At 39.3% G+C, this 19,510-nt stretch overlaps 1 long non-coding RNA gene across 1 annotated transcript; it reads right to left on the reverse strand.

Annotated features, from left to right (window-relative positions):
* Nucleotides 1-1,311: 1,311 nt before the first annotated feature.
* On the reverse strand, nt 1,312-18,293 carry LOC127632017 (uncharacterized). The gene is made up of 3 exons (XR_007969041.1): nt 18,197-18,293; nt 17,693-17,797; nt 1,312-1,549 (listed from the first exon to the last, which is right to left on the reverse strand). It is a non-coding gene; the product is annotated as an uncharacterized LOC127632017 (long non-coding RNA).
* Nucleotides 18,294-19,510: the final 1,217 nt, after the last annotated feature.

A 19,510-nucleotide genomic window follows, 5' to 3' on the forward strand; every position in this document is an offset into this window, starting at 1 on the left:
ATCAACTCCAGTATTAGCAGCAGCAACAACAACAGCAAAGGCAGCATACTCACTCAAGGAATTTAGTAAGATTTTACCAGAACAGGTATCACATTAATGTAAAAAATTTGTTGTATTTGCTGTAAAATAAAATTGCTGTATTTTTTCTGTTTGCTTTGTTTTTGTTTTTATTATATTAATGGAACTCTTGTATTTTTGTAATTCAGTTTTTGCCATCAAAATAGCCACAAATGCTGACATGGCATTAAATAAAACTATACTCTACTGTACGAAACATGGGCCACGTTGATTTTACTATAACGGCTGTTCTTAATTATTCTGTATAACAGAGAAGAAAAAGCCATCAGGTTGGTACAACTTAAGACACTTCAGTTTCTAATTATTCTGGACAGAAAATATTTTTTTAACTTTTAAACTGAAAATGGTCTTTTCTGTTTCTTTTCCAAAACTGCATCACAGCATTTGCTGCCGTATCAATACAGAATCATCCGTATCGATACGCGAATCAGCAAGGAATGTGTCACGATATATTACTGTATTGATATTTTGAGCACCATGCTATTTAAAGCCTTGTTCCATGTGCCCCTTTTATACTTTGAGCACCTGCCCCTCCAAAGGTCTCTGCACGGCCATGCTACAGAGGTTGTGCATTAATAGATGTGCGAGTGTCTCAATTAATGACTCTTTTATGAATAATGTAGCCTGGGAGATAAATGGGATAAAATTAAAAAAGCTTCTAGTTCCTTGCCTGACCGTCTCTCACAAGCAATGAAATTAGAGAATATGCGGGTAGAATGAATGGGGACCCTGTCGAAATTGGCGGGCTTTAGTAACCCGCTACAACATTTTAAAGGAATATTCTGGGTTTAATTCAAGTTAGGCTCAATTGACAGCATCTCAAAAAAGTGATTTCGACTCATCACTCAAAAAGAAGGTTACAGTGAGGCACTTACAATGGAAGTGAATGGGGACAATATTTGCAGGGTTTAAAGCAGAAATATGAAGCTAATAATTTAATAAAAGCACTAACATTGATTTTTCTGTTAAAATTGTGTATTATTTTGAGCTGTAAAGATGTTTAAATCATCATTTTGCGGGTTTACAGAGTTTGCAGCTTTACGTTGTAATGGCAACAATGTTGTAAAACCAAATGGTTCAAGAAAAGGAGAAAGTTGAGAGAAAGTTGGTATGCTGATTTAGTTGATGAGATTCTGTTGATATAATTGATATAATTATGTAGCAGTGTTATTGAAAACACTCTGAAATATTATTAAACGTACTAGTTTTACCTCCATCTCATTTCTTCATGCATACAGAGGACAACTGTGCTACAAATCGGCTCATCTTGCCCCAATCTCCCTTAATTCATGGATGATTTTCTGTGTCCTTCCTGACTGCAGATTGACCTTAATCCTAGTCTCAACCCATTTCCACACAGAACGTACACAGCATGGTCTTGAGGGTCTGGTGGAAACGTTCAAGCGCACCCTGAGACTCAAGGATGGTAAGTACTGGATAATTTATGCTTGACTGCAAGCTCGTGAAAAACCTGTGAAAACAGTGTGAAATTAAAGTTATAACCTTGATCGGTTTGAATACTTTTGGCAACATAATGTAGAACAGAATTGAACCCTTTAAGGCCTAAGCCCAAAATTCAGAAAATTCCATTCTGTGCCAGAATATGATATTCATATTCTTACATTCATATTCATATAACATCACACACCTGAACTGTATACACCAAATTAAAGATAATATCTAGGGCTTTCAAATTATATAAATATATGTATGATTATTTAAGGCTAATCAACCTTTATTAATACGATTTTACACAGCAATTTAAATTACAAAAGTTTATATCTTCTCTGGCCACCATACTTCATCAGACAACTGCATTTTCAACCATTTTAATTACAAGCTAGAGGGAGACTTAGTAATACTATTGTTTAAAAGTTATGACATTTCTAGTGATTAGTGTGAAAACTGAATAAAACAAACATTTAGAATGTTAAGATACATTTCACATGACCACTCCTCAAATACTGTACTCCTTTTGAGCACTTGTAATAATTATTTGAGATTGCATCTGTAATCGAAGAACTCAAACACTGAAATATACAGTGAGGAAAATAAGTATTTGAACACCCTGCTATTTTGCAAGTTCTCCCACTTAGAAATCATGGAGGGGTCTGAAATTGTCATCGTAGGTGCATGTCCACTGTGAGAGTCATAATTTGCAGCTGTATCATACAAATAAATAGTTAAAAAATCATACATTGTGATTTCTGGATTTTTTTTTTAGATTATGTCTCTCACAGTGGACATGCACCTACGATGACAATTTCAGACCCCTCCATGATTTCTAAGTGGGAGAACTTGCAAAATAGCAGGGTGTTCAAATACTTATTTTCCTCACTGTATATATATCTCACACACTCTCTCTCTCTCTCTCTCTCTCTCTCTCAATTTCAATTTCAATTTTGCTTTATTAGCATGACTGTGTAACACAATGTTGCCAAAGCATCAACATATTATATATAAATAATAAAACAAACAGACAAACAAACAAAACATATATGTATAAATCATGTCACATGTAGCATTGTAAATAGATGGATAAATAAATATACACTCACTGCATAAATAAATACATTGGGTCACTCTAGAGAATTAGCTGTCTCTGGCATTGTGAATAGCTAGCACATATTTAGCCGCTAGTGCAGCTGTATTATCATCTTCTCCAAGTAAGAAGGACATTTTTTCAGTGTCACTCAGTTCATAGAATGATGGGATCAAGGCTTCAAATTTGGGCAGAAACGTTTCTCTTATATTGTTATATTTCGAGCAAAAGAGCAGAAAGTGTTCCTCATCCTCTATGTGCTGTAGATCACAGTGTCTACAGATCCTCTGCTCTCTCTCTGTCCATGTTTGTCTACGTCTTCCTCTCTCTATCTCTAGGTCATGGTCACTTAATCTGTATTTGGAGAGGATTTGTCTTTCTTTAAAATGTTTAATAAATAGATAACTGGCCAATTTAGTGGTTCTATTGAGGGTCGAGTAACATTGGAGTTTATTCTGGAGGTCAAAATGTGCTTTTAATGATTTATCATGAGTGTCTTTTAGATTTGTGTGGATTTCTTTAATAATAATTTTGGGGCTGTAGCTGTGGTCAATAGGGAGTATAGTCTGATGGACGAGTTGAAGAGCGAGTGTGTTCAGAGGATGAGGTTCTGCTGAGGATTCATTGGCGAGGAGGGCTTTATATTGCACTGACTCTGGATCAGACTGATGGAGGTGATACCAGAACTGAACACATCTCTTCTGGATCTCGATGTTCAGTGGGTACAGGCCTAGCTCGGCCCTGCAGGCGGCAGTGGACGTGTTTCTGTGGACCCCTAAAATATTTTTGGCAATTTCCAATTGTAATTTTTCTACTGGTGTTTTTTAAAATTTAGTACTGGTCCCCAAATTTCACATCCATATAAAATAATTGGTTTTATTATTGAATTATATAATTTGATCCAGGTTTTAATGGGTAATTTTAAGTGTCCGCATCGTGATTTTATGGCATAGAAAGCCCTCCGTGCCTTTTCACTCAGAGTTTTAACAGCCAGACCGAAGCGTCCGAGGCTGATGTCGATACCCAGATAGCTATAGCTCGTGCTGTGCTGCAGGACCTGGCCTTTATACAGGAACTGGTGTTTGTGTGCCTGAGATCGGGCCTTCTTCTGGAACACCATGACTCTGGTTTTGTCCAGGTTGACTGTCAGGGCCCAGTCTTGACAGTACTGTTCCAGCAGGGACAGGCTCTGCTGAAGGCCCTCAGGTGTGCAGGACAGCAGGACAAGATCATCCGCGTACAGCAGACATCTGACCTCTGACCCCTGACCCCTGGCCTGTGTGTGGTGTAGAGTGAGACCGGGTACAGTCGAGCTCTCCAGCGCTGATGCCAGATCATTGATGTAGATGTTGAATAGAGTCGGGCTCAGACTCCACGGCCCTGCTGGAAGAACGCGCTTCTGTGGTTACTGATTTTCACAGCACTTTTGCTGTTGCTGTACAGAGATTTAATAATATCAAATGTTTTTCCGCCAATACCAATTTGTAGGATTTTGCATAGTAGACCATCATGCCAAATTGAGTCGAATGCTTTTTTAAAGTCTACAAAACATGCAAATATTTTTCTTTGTTTGTCCTTGATGTTTTTGTTGATGAGAGTGTGAAGGGAATAGATGTGGTTGGATGTGCGGTGTTTTGGTAAAAAGCCAATTTGTGCTTTATTTAAAATGTTGTGGGATGAAATGTGTGAGACGATGCGTCTGTTTATGATGCTGCAGAACAGTTTTCCTAAAGCACTGCCCACACTGATGCCGCGATAACTATTGGGGTCGAATCGATCACCTTTCTTGAATATGGGTGTGATGAGTCCCTCAGACCAGCTCTCAGGGACGCTTCGGACCACAACACCAAATTAAATAATTTGGCTAAAGTTTGAATCATGCTGGGACTGCTGAGTTTAAGCATTTCGTTACTAATGTGATCTTGTCCACATGCTTTCTTTAATTTAAGATTTTTTATATGTTCTAATATTTCAGATATTGTTATATATTTATCTAATGGATTTTGATAATTTTTAATTGTTTTCTCCAAGTCTTCTAATGTTTTCTTTATTTTACTCTGAGGTTGGTTAAGGTCAGCTGGTGCAATTTTTCGATACAAATTTTCAAAGTAAGATTTCCAAATTGTGCCATTCTGGAGTGACATCTCTAATTTGGGTTTTTCTAGTTTTTTATAAAGGTTCCAGAAAGTATTTTGATCTACTGAATCATCAATTTCATTGATTTTGGCTTTAAAATATTTTTCTCTTTTGTACCTCAAAATTCTTTTGTAATTTTGCAGACAGTCTGAATAAGAGAGCCGTAATGTCTGGCTGGATGGATCTTTGTGCTTTTTGTTAGAGCGTCTCCTCAGTTCTTTTCTGAGACCGGCACATTCATCATCGAACCAGACATCCTTTCTCATTCTCTGTTGATGCGTTTTATGTTTGCTTTGCGGTTTAATGTTAGATAGAGTTATCAATGTTTTGAATATGTAATTTACGTTTTTTGTTGCTACATTTATTCCATTAATATCTAAAGTGAAATCAATGGACATAAATTCATCCAGCATTTTTGATATAGAAGGACTGTTCATATTTTCTTTGAATTGATCCGAGTTGGATTGATTCCATTTAAGTTTAGGTTTCAGAGGAAACAGTTTTTCAGATTCAAGTGGAGAGGTTTTAGTTATTTCATACGGGGGTTTCAAATAAAGCACAGTTTGGCAGTGATCGGAGATCGGGAGCTGAGGTCTGACTGTGAAGGCATTAATAAAGCTTGGGTCAATATCTGTTATTGAATAATCTACCACACTGGTTCCTAATCTGGAGCAGTAAGTGAATCTACCTAATGTATCTCCACGAGTTCTGCCATTGATGATGTAGATTCCTAAACCTTTACAGAGTTTTAACATTTGTTTTCCATTAGTGTTCACTGAATTATCGTAGCTGTTTCTCAGTGTGATATTCAATGAGGAATGAAACTCTCTCTCTCTCTCTCTCTCTCTCTCTCTCTCTATATATATATATATCACACACTCTCTCTCTCTCTCTCTATATAAATATCTCACACACTCTCTCTCTCTCTCTCTATATATATATATAATAATAATAACCTGCAGTCACCAACTCCACGTCCACCTGCTGGCCATCAAGCCCCCATTAGCAAGAAGAAACCAAAAAAACCCCCACACCCAGATAAATCCCTCCACCCGAGAGCACCGAGCTACGCTGAAGCTTTAGCCCGGCCTCCTGCTCCACCTCTGCCAGCGAACTGAGCCAGATCAGAGAGATGCTACACACACTGTGCAACCAGCTCCTGAACAGATAAGAACACACACAGTGCTCTACTGACAAAAAAAAAGAAAAAAGAAGTGCACTATTGTAAATTGTTTGCCATGTATGTTTTCACATGTACACTAGCTTCACGTTACTTTCTCTCTGTCTCACCAAATAGGTTTATCTTTTAGAATACGAATGCGTTAATTTAAAATAAGTTGCTGGAATATTCAGGGTCTTAATTCTTCAACATTTGGTTCTAAAAGCACAGACGCAGAATTTCTAAAACATATCGAAGATGTTGATATAATTATCCTCACTGAAACCTGGTGTCGAAATGATGCGCTTACCTACTGTCCCTCAGGCTATTATGAAGTAATTGTACCCTCAGTTAAAATAAGTACAGTTCATCGTGGACGAGACTCGGGAGGAATTCTGGTGTGGTACAGGGAGGATCTGGCCAAACACATTTCTACTATTTCAGTTGGAAAATTTAATTGCTGGTTAAAACTAAACCAAATTGGCATTTCTGCTACAGACACATATCTCTGTGCCATCTACATTCCCCCAGCGGATTCCCCTTACCATGACGAGGAATATCTCAACAACATCCACACAGAAATCAGCCGTTTCCAGGCCCAGGGAAACGTGCTGCTGTGTGGAGACTTTAATGCAAGAACTGGATCTGAACCTGATGACGTAGATCCAAAGGGCAATGAATATGTCTTTGGCCAGAACCCCCCTAGTCTCACAAGAAAACTTCCACCGAGAAACAACCTTGACCAGACCGTAAATAAAACCGGTAGAGAGTTGGTGCAGCTCTGCCGAGCCTCAGGCCTGTACATACTGAACGGCAGGATCAGAGGGGACTCTTTAGGGAGGTTCACGTGTTGTTCAGGTCTTGGAGCTAGTGTAGTTGACTATGCCATCACTGACATGGACCCCTCCTCCTTCAATGCATTCACTGTCAAACAGCAAACTCCGCTTTCTGACCATAACCAAACTAACATCTATATCAAAACACACGACACACCAGAACAAAACAGACTGGAAACCTGCCAAATGTATCAGGTCCAGCAGAGATACAGATGGGCTCCGGACAGCGCAGATACATTTGTCCAAGCCCTCAGTTCTGAAGAACTAAAAAATCTAATAAATACATTTATTAATAAAAAATTTGAAACAACTAAAGATGGTGTTAATTCGGCCACAAATGAAATCAATTACATATTTAAAAAAGCAGCACATAGAAGTGAATTGAAAAGAAAGGCAAAAAATACACTAAAAATACTCCAAAAGATGAAAAATGTTTTGACTCAGACTGCAAAACATTAAGAAAACAACTTAGAAAATTATCAAATCTGAAACATAAAGAACCAAACAACACTGACTTAAGAACTGAATACTTTTCAAAACTAAAAATATATAAAGACACGATTAGAGTGAAGAAGAAACACCATCTGACCAAAAGTATACAAGAATTAGAACATTCAATAAATCAAAATCAATTCTGGGATATGTGGAATAATCTGAGCACAGCAAAACCACAAGACCTACCAATACAAGATGGAGAAATCTGGACAAATCATTTTGAAAACTTATATAAAGAAATCCCATCAAAACAACTCAATGACAATTATAATCTGATCCAACAAAATCTACAAACTTATGAAGAGACAATTAAAAATAATCAAAATCCACTTGACTTCCAAATTACACATGAAGAATTGACAAACAAACTCAAAAAGCAAAAAGGTAATAAATCTTGTGGTCCTGACAGCATTCTGAGTGAGATGCTGAAACACAGCACACCGGAGCTGCAGGCGGTGCTGCTAAAACTGTTCAACATTGTCCTTCGTTCAGGCTGTTTTCCTGACATCTGGAGCCAAGGACTTATTACCCCAATTCATAAGAGTGGAAATAAATTAGACCCTAATAATTTCAGAGGCATTTGTGTGAGCAGTAATCTGGGGAAGTTATTTAGCAGTATTTTAAACAATAGAATTGTAGACTTCCTTAACGAACACAATGTCCTGAGTAAGAGTCAGATTGGCTTCGTTCCAAATCACAGAACTACTGACCACATTTACACCCTACACACCCTAATCCATAAACACGTAAAACAGACCAAAAACGGAAAAATATTTGCATGCTTTGTCGATTTCAAAAAAGCCTTTGATTCTATTTGGCATGACGGATTATATTACAAACTATTACAAAGTGGTGTAGGGGGTAAAGTCTATGACATTATAAAATCAATATATTCGAACAACAAATGTGCAATACGAATTGGCAACAAACATACAGAATTCTTCACCCAGAAGAGAGGAGTGCGGCAGGGCTGTAGCCTGAGTCCAACGCTGTTCAACATCTACATTAATGAACTAGCGGTGCAGTTGGAGCAGTCTACAGGCCCTGGACTCACTCTACAGGACAGGAGCATCAAGCTCCTGCTGTCACGCAGACGACCTGGTGCTGCTGTCACCCACTGCACAGGGACTACAGCAGCACCTGGACCTGCTGCAGAACTACTGCCAGAACTGGGCCCTGGCAGTCAACCTCACAAAGACCAACATTATGGTCTTTCAGAAAAAGCCCAGATGTCAGGAACACAGATACCAGTTCTCTCTAGGCAGCACCGGCCTAGAGCACACGATGCAGTACACTTACCTCGGCCTGGTCATCACTGCATCGGGGAGTTTCAGTGTGGCAGTGAATGCTCTAAGAGATAAAGCTCGAAGAGCTCTATATGCAATTAAGAAGAAATTCCAAAACACTGAATTACCGATTCCAATCTGGTGTAAAATCTTTGATAGTGTCGTACAGCCCATTGCGCTGTATGGAAGTGAGGTTTGGGGTCCACTCAGTGATCAGAGCTACACTAGATGGGACAGACATCCAACAGAAGCCCTACACACAGAATTCTGCAAAATGATTCTAAAACTACAAAGGAAAACACCCAATAATGCATGTAGGGCAGAATTAGGCCGATTCCCATTGATTGTTAATATGCAAAAAAGATCCCTCAAATTCTGGATGCATCTAAAATCAAGTCCCACAGAAACGCTACATTTTAAAGCACTACAAACCCAAGAACTGAACCCCGAAAAGAGTCTCCTCAGTCAGCTGGTGTCACGAACCCCGCTCCTCTGCCCCATCTCCGCGTCCGCGAGCACGCACACATGCACTCCGCGAGCGTGCTCGCTTCCCGCTTCCTCGCTCCGCCCCCTTAAGCTCGTACGCTCTGTTTCCTCCCTCGGGCTTCCACGCCCGGTTTTGCTATTACGAGCTCTCGCTCGTAAACTATCTCCTCCCTCTGGCGCACTCGCCTCAATCAGCCTGAACATTATGACCACTTGCACTCACGCGCTTCTCGTCCCTGCAACACCTGCACTCGTCTCGTCACCTTCATTGTTTACACCTGTACTCGCCCCTATAAATACACTATCCTTCCGTTTGTTTCCGGTTGGTTATTGTACTTAGTTCCCCGTATCTTTGCCCCTGCTAGTCTCGTCTAGTTCTGCCCCTGCTAGTCTCGTCTAGTTTTGCCCCTGCTAGTCTCGTCTAGTTTTGCCCCTGCTAGTCTCGTCTAGTTTTGACCTCCCTACGATTACCTGTTAGCTTGCCAACTCCCAATTCCTCTCGTCCCCCTGTCTTCATTCCCGCTAGTCTCGTTGTGTTCCTCGCCCTAGTTGTTAACTGTTTTCCCCACTCTCGTTCACCTCCCTCATTAGATCTGCCCCCTTGTTTATATCTTTGATTCCCCGGCTTTTGACCCTACGCTTCCCACGACTACTCTTCACTGGATTTACCCTGTTTTGTACTTTTGCCTGCACTGTTTTTAATAACATTAAAAGCAGTTTCATCCAACATTGTGACTGTCTCATCTTGTGTGTGTGTATCCCGGTTACAGCTGGTCCTGAGACTCTCTAACCCTACTAACTCTAACCAGTCTCAGACCAGCACTGCTTCTCACACACACACATCAGAATAAACCAAATTATCAAACAGTCTAAAAATACATATCTGGAACATTGGGATCAGGAAACTAAAACACAAAGTAAATTACAATTCTATCGAACTTTGAAATCAAATTATGAATTGGCAGAATATCTCCAGAGTGTGAGAGACACAAAGCAGAGACTGATCCTGAGCAAGTACAGGCTGAGTGAACACAGCCTAGCCATCGAGACCGGCAGACACAGAAAGAGCTGGTTACCCCGAGAGCAAAGGGTGTGTGTTCAGTGTAGGACAGGAGAGATCGAGACAGAGACACACTTCCTCCTTCACTGTCACAAATACAGCTCAGTCAGAGAACTCTACTTCAACAAACTCACTGACTTAATACAGGACTTTACAGCCATGACTGAAATAGATCAGATAAAGACCTTACTAGGAGAGGGACAGACAGCAGCACTGGCTGCCAGATACGTGTGTGTGTGCCACAGCCTGAGAGACAGCAGGTGAATGTATGTGTGTGTGTGTGTCTGACCTCAGTGTGTTTCCCTACTGTCCACCACAGTGACCCTCCGTAATGTATGTGTGTGTGTGTATGTATATATGTGTTAAAACACTGTGGTATCGAATGTTCACAGATATTGTAATCTGTTACTCTGTTAATTTGTACAATGAATTTAATTTGTACATTTAAATTTAAGTTATATACTTTATTATTTTGATGTCTTTATAATTATTCTCTATGTATAATCTATGTGTTCCAAGCTTTGGCAATATTGTATTATGTACAGTCATGCCAATAAAGCAATTTGAATTTGAGTGTGAGATATATACAGTATATATATATATATATGAGAGAGAGAGAGAGAGAGAGAGAGAGAGAGAGAGAGACTGTGAGATATATATATATATATATATATATATATAGAGAGAGAGAGAGAGAGAGAGAGAGAGAGAGAGAGAGAGTCTGTGAGATATATATATAGAGAGAGAGAGAGAGAGTGTGTGTGAGATATATATATAGAGAGAGAGAGAGAGAGAGAGTGTGTGAGATATATATATATAGAGAGAGAGAGAGAGAGAGAAACTCCATTTCTCGAGAAATATTGAAGTCTTTATGTAAAACGCATTGCAGCTGCACAGCATACAGCAATGAGCGAGGCAGCTCGGTCATTGGCTGTGCTGCGGCAACTTGCTCGAACCAATGACGGGGCGACTCTGAACGCGCGACCAATGGGCGACCAATCTGTGCCAGCTGGTGCTGAGACTGACTGAGCTCTCTCCTGCAGAGATCAGCACACCTCAGCACACACACACACTCACACACATTCGACCCGCACAAATTATCAACACAGAACAAGACAAGTACATCACCCATTGGACAAACACCATTCAAAACCAACACAAACTGGAATGTTATTCGGCACTAAATCGAGAGTACACTGTTGCGAACTACCTGAGCACAGTGAGTGATGTGAAACTCAGGAAAACCCTGACGATGTACAGACTCAGCGAGCACAGTCTGGCCGTGGAGACGGGCCGGCGCAGACAGACCTGGCTCTCCCGTGAGATGATTTCTTCATCTTTCGGAGAGAAAAGCACTAACCCTGATTTATTAAATATTGTATATAGTTCAGATATAATTATATTACTTGAGACATGGAGTCGTTTAGAGTCTCAAACTTACACCCCTTTAAACTACAGAGAGTTATTTATACCTTCAATGAAAACCCCTCATGTTAAGAATGGAAGAGATTCAGGAGGAATTATAGTTTGGTTTAAAGAGCATCTTTCCCACTGTATTCAACCTGTAAAAAAAGGGAAAACACATATCTGGATGAAAATTAATAAGGAAGTCATTTGTTCAGATGAGGATATGTATCTATGTGCAGTGTATATCCCCCATACGAGTCCCCCTATTATAATGAGGACACCTTACCCACACTACAGTCAGAGATCGTTCAGTTTCAGTCGCTGGGCTCTGTGCTGTTAATGGGGGATCTGAATGCAAGAACCGGAAAGGAACCAGACTACATTAGTTCAGCTGGCGATAAATATATTAATAGTGCACATATACAGCAGAATCAACTCTGTACTAAAGCCCGTCAGAACTATGACAGCACGATAAACAGACATGGGAAACACGTCCTGCAGCTCTGTAAAAGTCTGGGGTTATATATAGTTAATGGCAGGACAAGGGGAGACTCTCTGGGTCGATTTACTTACTGCTCACCTCGAGGTAGCAGCACAGTGGACTATGCTATTACAGATCTAGACCACAATAAGATCAACTACTTCATGGTGATGTCACAGCTTCCCTTCTCAGATCACAGCCATATAGTCATGAGTATAAACAAGTCAGCAAATCTGCCATCTTCTGATCAGAACATTCAATTGTATTCCCTCCCACCAAATTTATATGGAAAAATGACAGTCCTGCACGGTATGAGGCAGAGCTCCACAGCATTCATGTCCAGAATATGATAGACACATTTATCTACACCAAATTTAGAGAAGACAAGACCAGTATCAATTCGGCAACAGAACAGTTAACCAAAATATTTCATACAGTAGCCGGCAAAGCCCTGAGAATAAGACAAATATACAGGAGAAAGAAAGAAATCATTAAAGCCGATTGGTTTGATAAAGATTGTCAATCATTAAGAAAGGAATTACGATCATTATCAAATAAAAAACACAGAGACCCCGCAAACCAGCACACACGCTCCACATATCACCAAACACTGAACATGTACAAGTCACTACTGAGAAGGAAAAGAGCTGATCATATGACAGCTAAACTCAACAAGATCGAGGAGGCTGTCAATGAAAACTACTTTTGGGATTTATGGAATAATTTAGATCAATCAAAAAAAGTCAAATCCACTCCCATCTGTAACCCAAAACTCTGGACAGAACATTTCAGAAACCTCTATTTACAAAATGAACCAAACCCCAGCCAAAAACACCTGACCTCTCAACTAAACAATCTGGAACACACAATAAAAGATCAATTAAACCATTTGGACGCCCCATATCTTTAAATGAACTGAATGAAAGGATGAAATCCCTCAAAAATAACAAATCTTGTGGCTTGGATGGAATATGTAATGAGATGCTGAAACACAGCAGCCCCAAACTCAAAGATGCTATTCTGAAATTATTCAATCTCTTATTAAAATCAGGACACTTTCCTCAGAACTGGAAGAAAAATCAAATAACCCCAATCCTCAAACAAGGGGACAAGTACAACCCCAATAATTACAGGGGCATTACAGTCAGCAGCAACCTCGGAAACTCTTCTGTTGCATTATAAACAACAGATTAGTGAACTTCATCCAAGAACACAAGACACTAAATACATGTCAGATTGGATTCATGCCTAAACAGAGAACAACTAATCACATCTACACACTTCACTCACTTATTCAAAAATATGTTCAGCAAACAAAACAAGGCAAAATATTCGGCTGCTTCATTGACTTTAAAAAGGCCTTTGATTGTGTTTGGCATGACGGACTCTTCCTGAAACTCATCCAGAGTGGCATCGGAGGAAAGACATATGATGTCATAAAAGACATGTACACTGAAAATAAATGCTGCGTGAAGATTAATGACAAAAGAACTAATTATTTCAATCAGACCAAGGGAGTTCGTCAAGGCTGCAGCCTCAGCCCAACTCTATTTAATATCTATATTAATGAATTGGCCATAACCCTTCAAAACTCATCTTGCCCTGGACTGATCTTAGATGGCAGATAAATCAAATGCCTCCTTTACGCTGACGACCTCCTGCTGCTGTCTCCTAATGAAGAGGGACTACATCAAAGCCTCTCCATTTTAGAAACATACAGGTGAAACTCGAAAAATTAGAATATCGTGCAAAAGTTCATTAATTTCAGTAATTCAACTTAAAAGGTGAAACTAATATATTATATAGACTCATTACAAGCAAAGTAAGATATTTCAAGCCTTTATTTGATATAATTTTGATGATTATGGCTTACAGCTTATGAAAACCCCAAATTCAGAATCTCAGAAAATTAGAATATTGTGAAAAGGTTCAGTATTGTAGGCTCAAAGTGTCACACTCTAATCAGCTAAACACCTGCAAAGGGTTCCTGAGCCTTTAAATGGTCTCTCAGTCTGGTTCAGTTGAATTCACAATCATGGGGAAGACTGCTGACCTGACAGTTGTGCAGAAAACCATCATTGACACCCTCCACAAGGAGAGAAAGCCTCAAAAGGTAATTGCAAAAGAAGTTGGATGTTCTCAAAGTGCTGTATCAAAGCACATTAATAGAAAGTTAAGTGGAAGGGAAAAGTGTGGAAGAAAAAGGTGCACAAGCAGCAGGGATGACCGTAGCCTGGAGAGGATTGTCAGGAAAAGGCCATTCAAATGTGTGGGGAGCTTCACAAGGAGTGGACTGAGGCTGGAGTTACTGCATCAAGAGCCACCACACACAGACGGGTCCTGGACATGGGCTTCAAATGTCAAACGTCTTACCTGGGCTAAAGAAAAAAAGAACTGGTCTGTTGCTCAGTGGTCCAAAGTCCTCTTTTCTGATGAGAGCAAATTTTGCATCTCATTTGGAAACCAAGGTCCCAGAGTCTGGAGGAAGAATGGAGAGGCACACAATCCAAGATGCTTGAAGTCCAGTGTGAAGTTTTCACAGTCTGTGTTGGTTTGGGGAGCCATGTCATCGGCTGGTGTTGGTCCACTGTGCTTTATTAAGTCCAGAGTCAACGCAGCCGTCTACCGGGACATTTTAGAGCACTTCATGCTTCCTTCAGCAGACAAGCTTTATGGAGATGCTGACTTCATTTTCCAGCAGGACTTGGCACCTGCCCACACTGCCAAAAGTACCAAAACCTGGTTCAATGACCATGGTATTACTGTGCTTGATTGGCCAGCAAACTCGCCTGACCTGAACCCCATAGAGAATCTATGGGGCATTGCCAAGAGAAAGATGAGAGACATGAGACCAAACAATGCAGAAGAGCTGAAGGCCGCTATTGAAGCATCTTGGTCTTCCATAACACCTCAGCAGTGCCACAGGCTGATAGCATCCATGCCACGCCGCATTGAGGCAGTAATTAATGCAAAAGGGGCCCAAACCAAGTACTGAGTACATATGCATGATTATACTTTTCAGAGGGCCGACATTTCTGTATTTAAAATCCTTTTTTTTTTATTGATTTCATGTAATATTCTAATTTTCTGAGATTCTGAATTTGGGGTTTTCATAAGCTGTAAGCCATAATCATCAAAATTATATCAAATAAAGGCTTGAAATATCTTACTTTGCTTGTAATGAGTCTATATAATATATTAGTTTCACCTTTTAGGTTGAATTACTGAAATTAATGAACTTTTGCACGATATTCTAATTTTTCGAGTTTCACCTGTATAGCAGAGATTGGGCTTTACCATTAAACATGGAGAAGTCCAAAGTCATGATCTTTCAGAAAAAAAATCACATTTTGAGCAATAAATATATATTCACAATCGGGGGAAGAATCCTTCATCATGTCAACCACTATAATTATTTGGGTCTTACAATCTCTGCTTCAGGACAGTTTGATTTGGCAATAAAAGATCTGACAGACAAAGCCCGTAGGACATTATTATAGTATAAGAAAATCATTATTTAAATTCAACCCCCCCATTAAACTGTGGCTGAAAGTCTTCGACAGCATCATCAAACCAATACTCCTCTATGGCTGTGAAATCTGGGGCCTCAAATATAAATTAAATTATGAATCTTGGGACAAAAGCCTTGTTGAAATTTTCCACCTAGAATTCTGTAAAAACATCCTGGGAGTTCACAGAAGTGCCCCGAATCTGGGCTGTAGAGCAGAACTGGGCCGGTTCCCTCTCCTCACTGAAATCCAGAAGAGAGCAGCTAAATTCTGGTTCCATTTGTCCGACACACCTCCAGATAATTACCATCACTGTGCCTTTACACACAGGACAGGACACCCAGAGAGTGACCCCATGCACTATTTAGTAGAAAAATATCAGCTAAATTCATCCATCCAGTTCAGATTGGCCAAACTGAAACAGACAGACAGAATAACGCAGGAAGAATACATTCACGATTGGCAGCACAAAGTCATACAAGTACATAAATTAAACTACTTCCACAGAATTAAGACGGATTATAAATTGGCACCATATTTGATCCATATTAAAGATTATGGACAAAGAAAGCTACTGTCAAAGTATCGTCTGAGTGAGCACAGTCTGTCTGTAGAGACGGGACGACACAGACAGAACCGGAGACCCAGAGAGGACAGACTGTGTTCACACTGCACTGAAGGAGTTGTGGAGGATGAACTTCACTTCCTCACTCACTGCAGTAAATATGAGACCATTAGAAACACTCACTTTACAAAAATAGCTCATATTCTACCTGAATTCCAGGACATAAATAACTTAGACAAACTCTCGTATCTAATGGGAGAGAAAGTCGAGTGTGTTCAGCTGCAGCGCAGTATGTGTCGTCCTGTCATCACATGAGGGCGAGAGACTGACCCCTCATCATATTACAGCTCTATTCAAACTCATATTTTAATTGACTTCTTTTTTTTTTTTTTGCTCCTCCCTTCCTCATTGCTCATTGCTGTTTTTTCCTCTTAGTTTGTATTTATTTTTATTTGTTTATTATTATCATTATTATTCATTTATTGTATATACATGTTGTTGTTTTTATGTTTGTAATGTGTTTATTACTGCTTTGGCAACATTGTACACTGTATACAGTCATGCCAATAAAGCTCATTTGAATTTGAGAGAGAGAGAGAGAGAGAGAGAAACAACAATACACCTTATGCACAAGTAAATATGTAGACGTCATGAAATATGTTTGGGAGACATATCCTCTGTACTCTATATCTAAAACTGTTTTAAACAACATTTTGCTCATTATTATATGATAATTATGCATGATGCTTTTAAAACTTTATATTAATTGAGGGACTATACATGGAATATTTGTCATTTTAAAATGTAATCGGTCACACCACAGAATCATGATAGTTAAAATGAACTAGTGAAATTAAATGTGGTGAAAAACTTTTTGCATCTGAAAATAAACATATTCCCTTATACAAAAATATACATGTTAACACAAAATCTTAATGTGAGAAAAAAATTAAAATTATGCCCAACTATCTGTTATTGTGATGATCAGGGAAGACAGACAAGAGTGCGGATCCAAACGCAGGCTTTATTGGGATAAAAAATAAACAAACACTAGAACAAAGGAAAGTCCACGATGGGAAAACAGGCAGGAACGCGAGAACAGCAGGGTAACCATGAACGGGTAGACAGACTGACAGGGAACACGGACAGAAGGCGTTTAAGCAGACATCGGAACTGATACACGGAAACGTGATACTAACATTAACGAACGACAACCACAGCACAGACAGACAGGGCTTAAATACACAGACAGAGAACAAAGGAACCAATGAGCAAACAAAACCAATGACAGATTAACGAAGACAGGTGATAATAAAATAGACGACAGGTGCGGATAATAACGCTGTGACAGCGGTGATGAGGAGTGAGGACGAAGGGAAGTGTAGTTCTAACAGAGACAGTGAAACACAGGCGGGCAACAAGGAAGACATGTCAGGGAGCGTGTTCGGTGAAACAGAAAACACGGGACGGATACCAAGGAAGAGTGACATGGAACGTGACTGGCGAGGGTGAAACAGAAAAAACACGGGACGGACCACATGGAAACGTGACCTGAACGTGACTAGAGAACACCGGGATCGTAACAGTTATATCTACTACATATCACAAGCTTGCAAAAACAAACAAACAAACACTCAGAACCACTAACTTACCTTGATTATATAGTTTATTCCTGCCGCAGTCTGAGAAGAGAAGCTTACCGCATTGAAAATCTTAAGGTCGACACCAGGTAAGAGATTTTGCACTTGTGGCTTCACCTGAATAAACAGATATCACATTTTATATTAGTCTATATTTTATTATTAGTAGTAGTTATCATACTAGTAGGAATATTTTGAAAAAATATTAATAATCAAGTTGAATCAGTTGGTTCAACTATCTGAAATTAATGTTTCAAAGGAAGTGATTATATTACACAGTTTTGATTTGTTCAGTTTCGATGTTTTCAACTCCACGAGAAACTATTGATTATTCAGAAGAATGATTATTTAGTTAGTTATGTTAATGCATTCATGCACTCACATGACTCATCATGGGTTTGATTCTCAGGGATTTAGGAATACATATTTAAAAATGTATTCTTTGAATGCACTGTAAATGTCTTTGTATGAAAGCGTCTGCCAAATACAGAATAATTTAATAAATAAATCTCCTACCTCTTGGGTGAATGTCTTCACCTCTGGTGTGGCAGGCTCCACCTTGCTCCATCCTCCAGACATCTTTTTATCTATGAGTGGATGAAATCAAAATGTGTCATCAATCAGACTGACTCTCAATCGGACATTACTGCCCTATATATGTTCCTAAAAACACATGAACTGCAGCTGTCACTGGAATATACCAAGCTGTTACAACAAAGGGTGCAAATTAAGTTGAATACAACAGGGCTATAGGCACACCTTATGGGAAAAAACTTTTCTTTTTTTTTTGCAAAATGCATCAAGATTTTTGGGAGGCTTTTATCCCACACTTGGGGTAAAAGTCAGACCACTTTTGACATTTTTCAGAGCAAATCTATTCAACACACTTAAGAAAAACAATGTGTTATAGGGGCCTTTAGCTATGCAACAGGGGGTCTTTTTACCCCAAATACTATCAAATACTATTATTGGACAATTATAAATAAAACTTGATTTATTGACCTTGAACAAAACTGAAAATGATAAATAAGTATTTTTTTCTCAAAATTAATGTGTTAATTTCAGGGATTTTCATCAGTAACATAAATTTGCAACATTTACAAAAATGTATAAAAAGTTTTATAAAATTGCCTCAAAATCTAACTTTAGGCACCACATGCAAATATCTCATGGATCAGGAATGTTTCTGCAGTGCATATTGACAAAAATGTTTTTAGGAAAGTGCTGTGGTAGTTTTTGTTGCGATTTAGTGTTTTGGGAGAAAATAAAATAAAATGTGCCTTTTACCCCGGGGGGCCTTTAGCCCTGTTGTACCCTATTAATAAAGTGCATTTTTTGCCCCTCAGACTGTGAATTTACCCTTAAATGAGAAGTTCTTCTTCTCTCTGTGGTAGATGGCGGTAGTGATGGTGGTGTAGTGGGCTAAAGCACAAAACTGGTAATCAGAAGGTTGCTGGTTCAATCCCCACAGCCACCACCATTGTGTCCTTGAGCAAGGCACTTAACTCCAGGTTGCTCCGGGGGGATTGTCCCTGTAATAATTCACTGTAAGTCACTTTGGGTAAAAGCATCTGCCAAATGCGATGCTTTTCGATAGGCTACACCTAATCTAAAGATGTGAATATGCTATCAAAGAATGTTTGCGGCGGTTTTATTGTGAATGCTTCATTTCTCAGAAATTCTTCATACTTTTTTACGACACTTTCTGTGTGAAAAGTCCTTTTGCCCACTTTTTGCCTCAGAAAACATGTAAATTATTTGCAAGGAGTAGCTAAACATCTCGAAACTATTTTGTGCAATCTATCAAATTTTTAGTTCGCATCATGGGCG

This window comes from Xyrauchen texanus, chromosome 3 (assembly GCF_025860055.1).
Source record: "Xyrauchen texanus isolate HMW12.3.18 chromosome 3, RBS_HiC_50CHRs, whole genome shotgun sequence".
NCBI lineage: Eukaryota > Metazoa > Chordata > Actinopteri > Cypriniformes > Catostomidae > Xyrauchen > Xyrauchen texanus.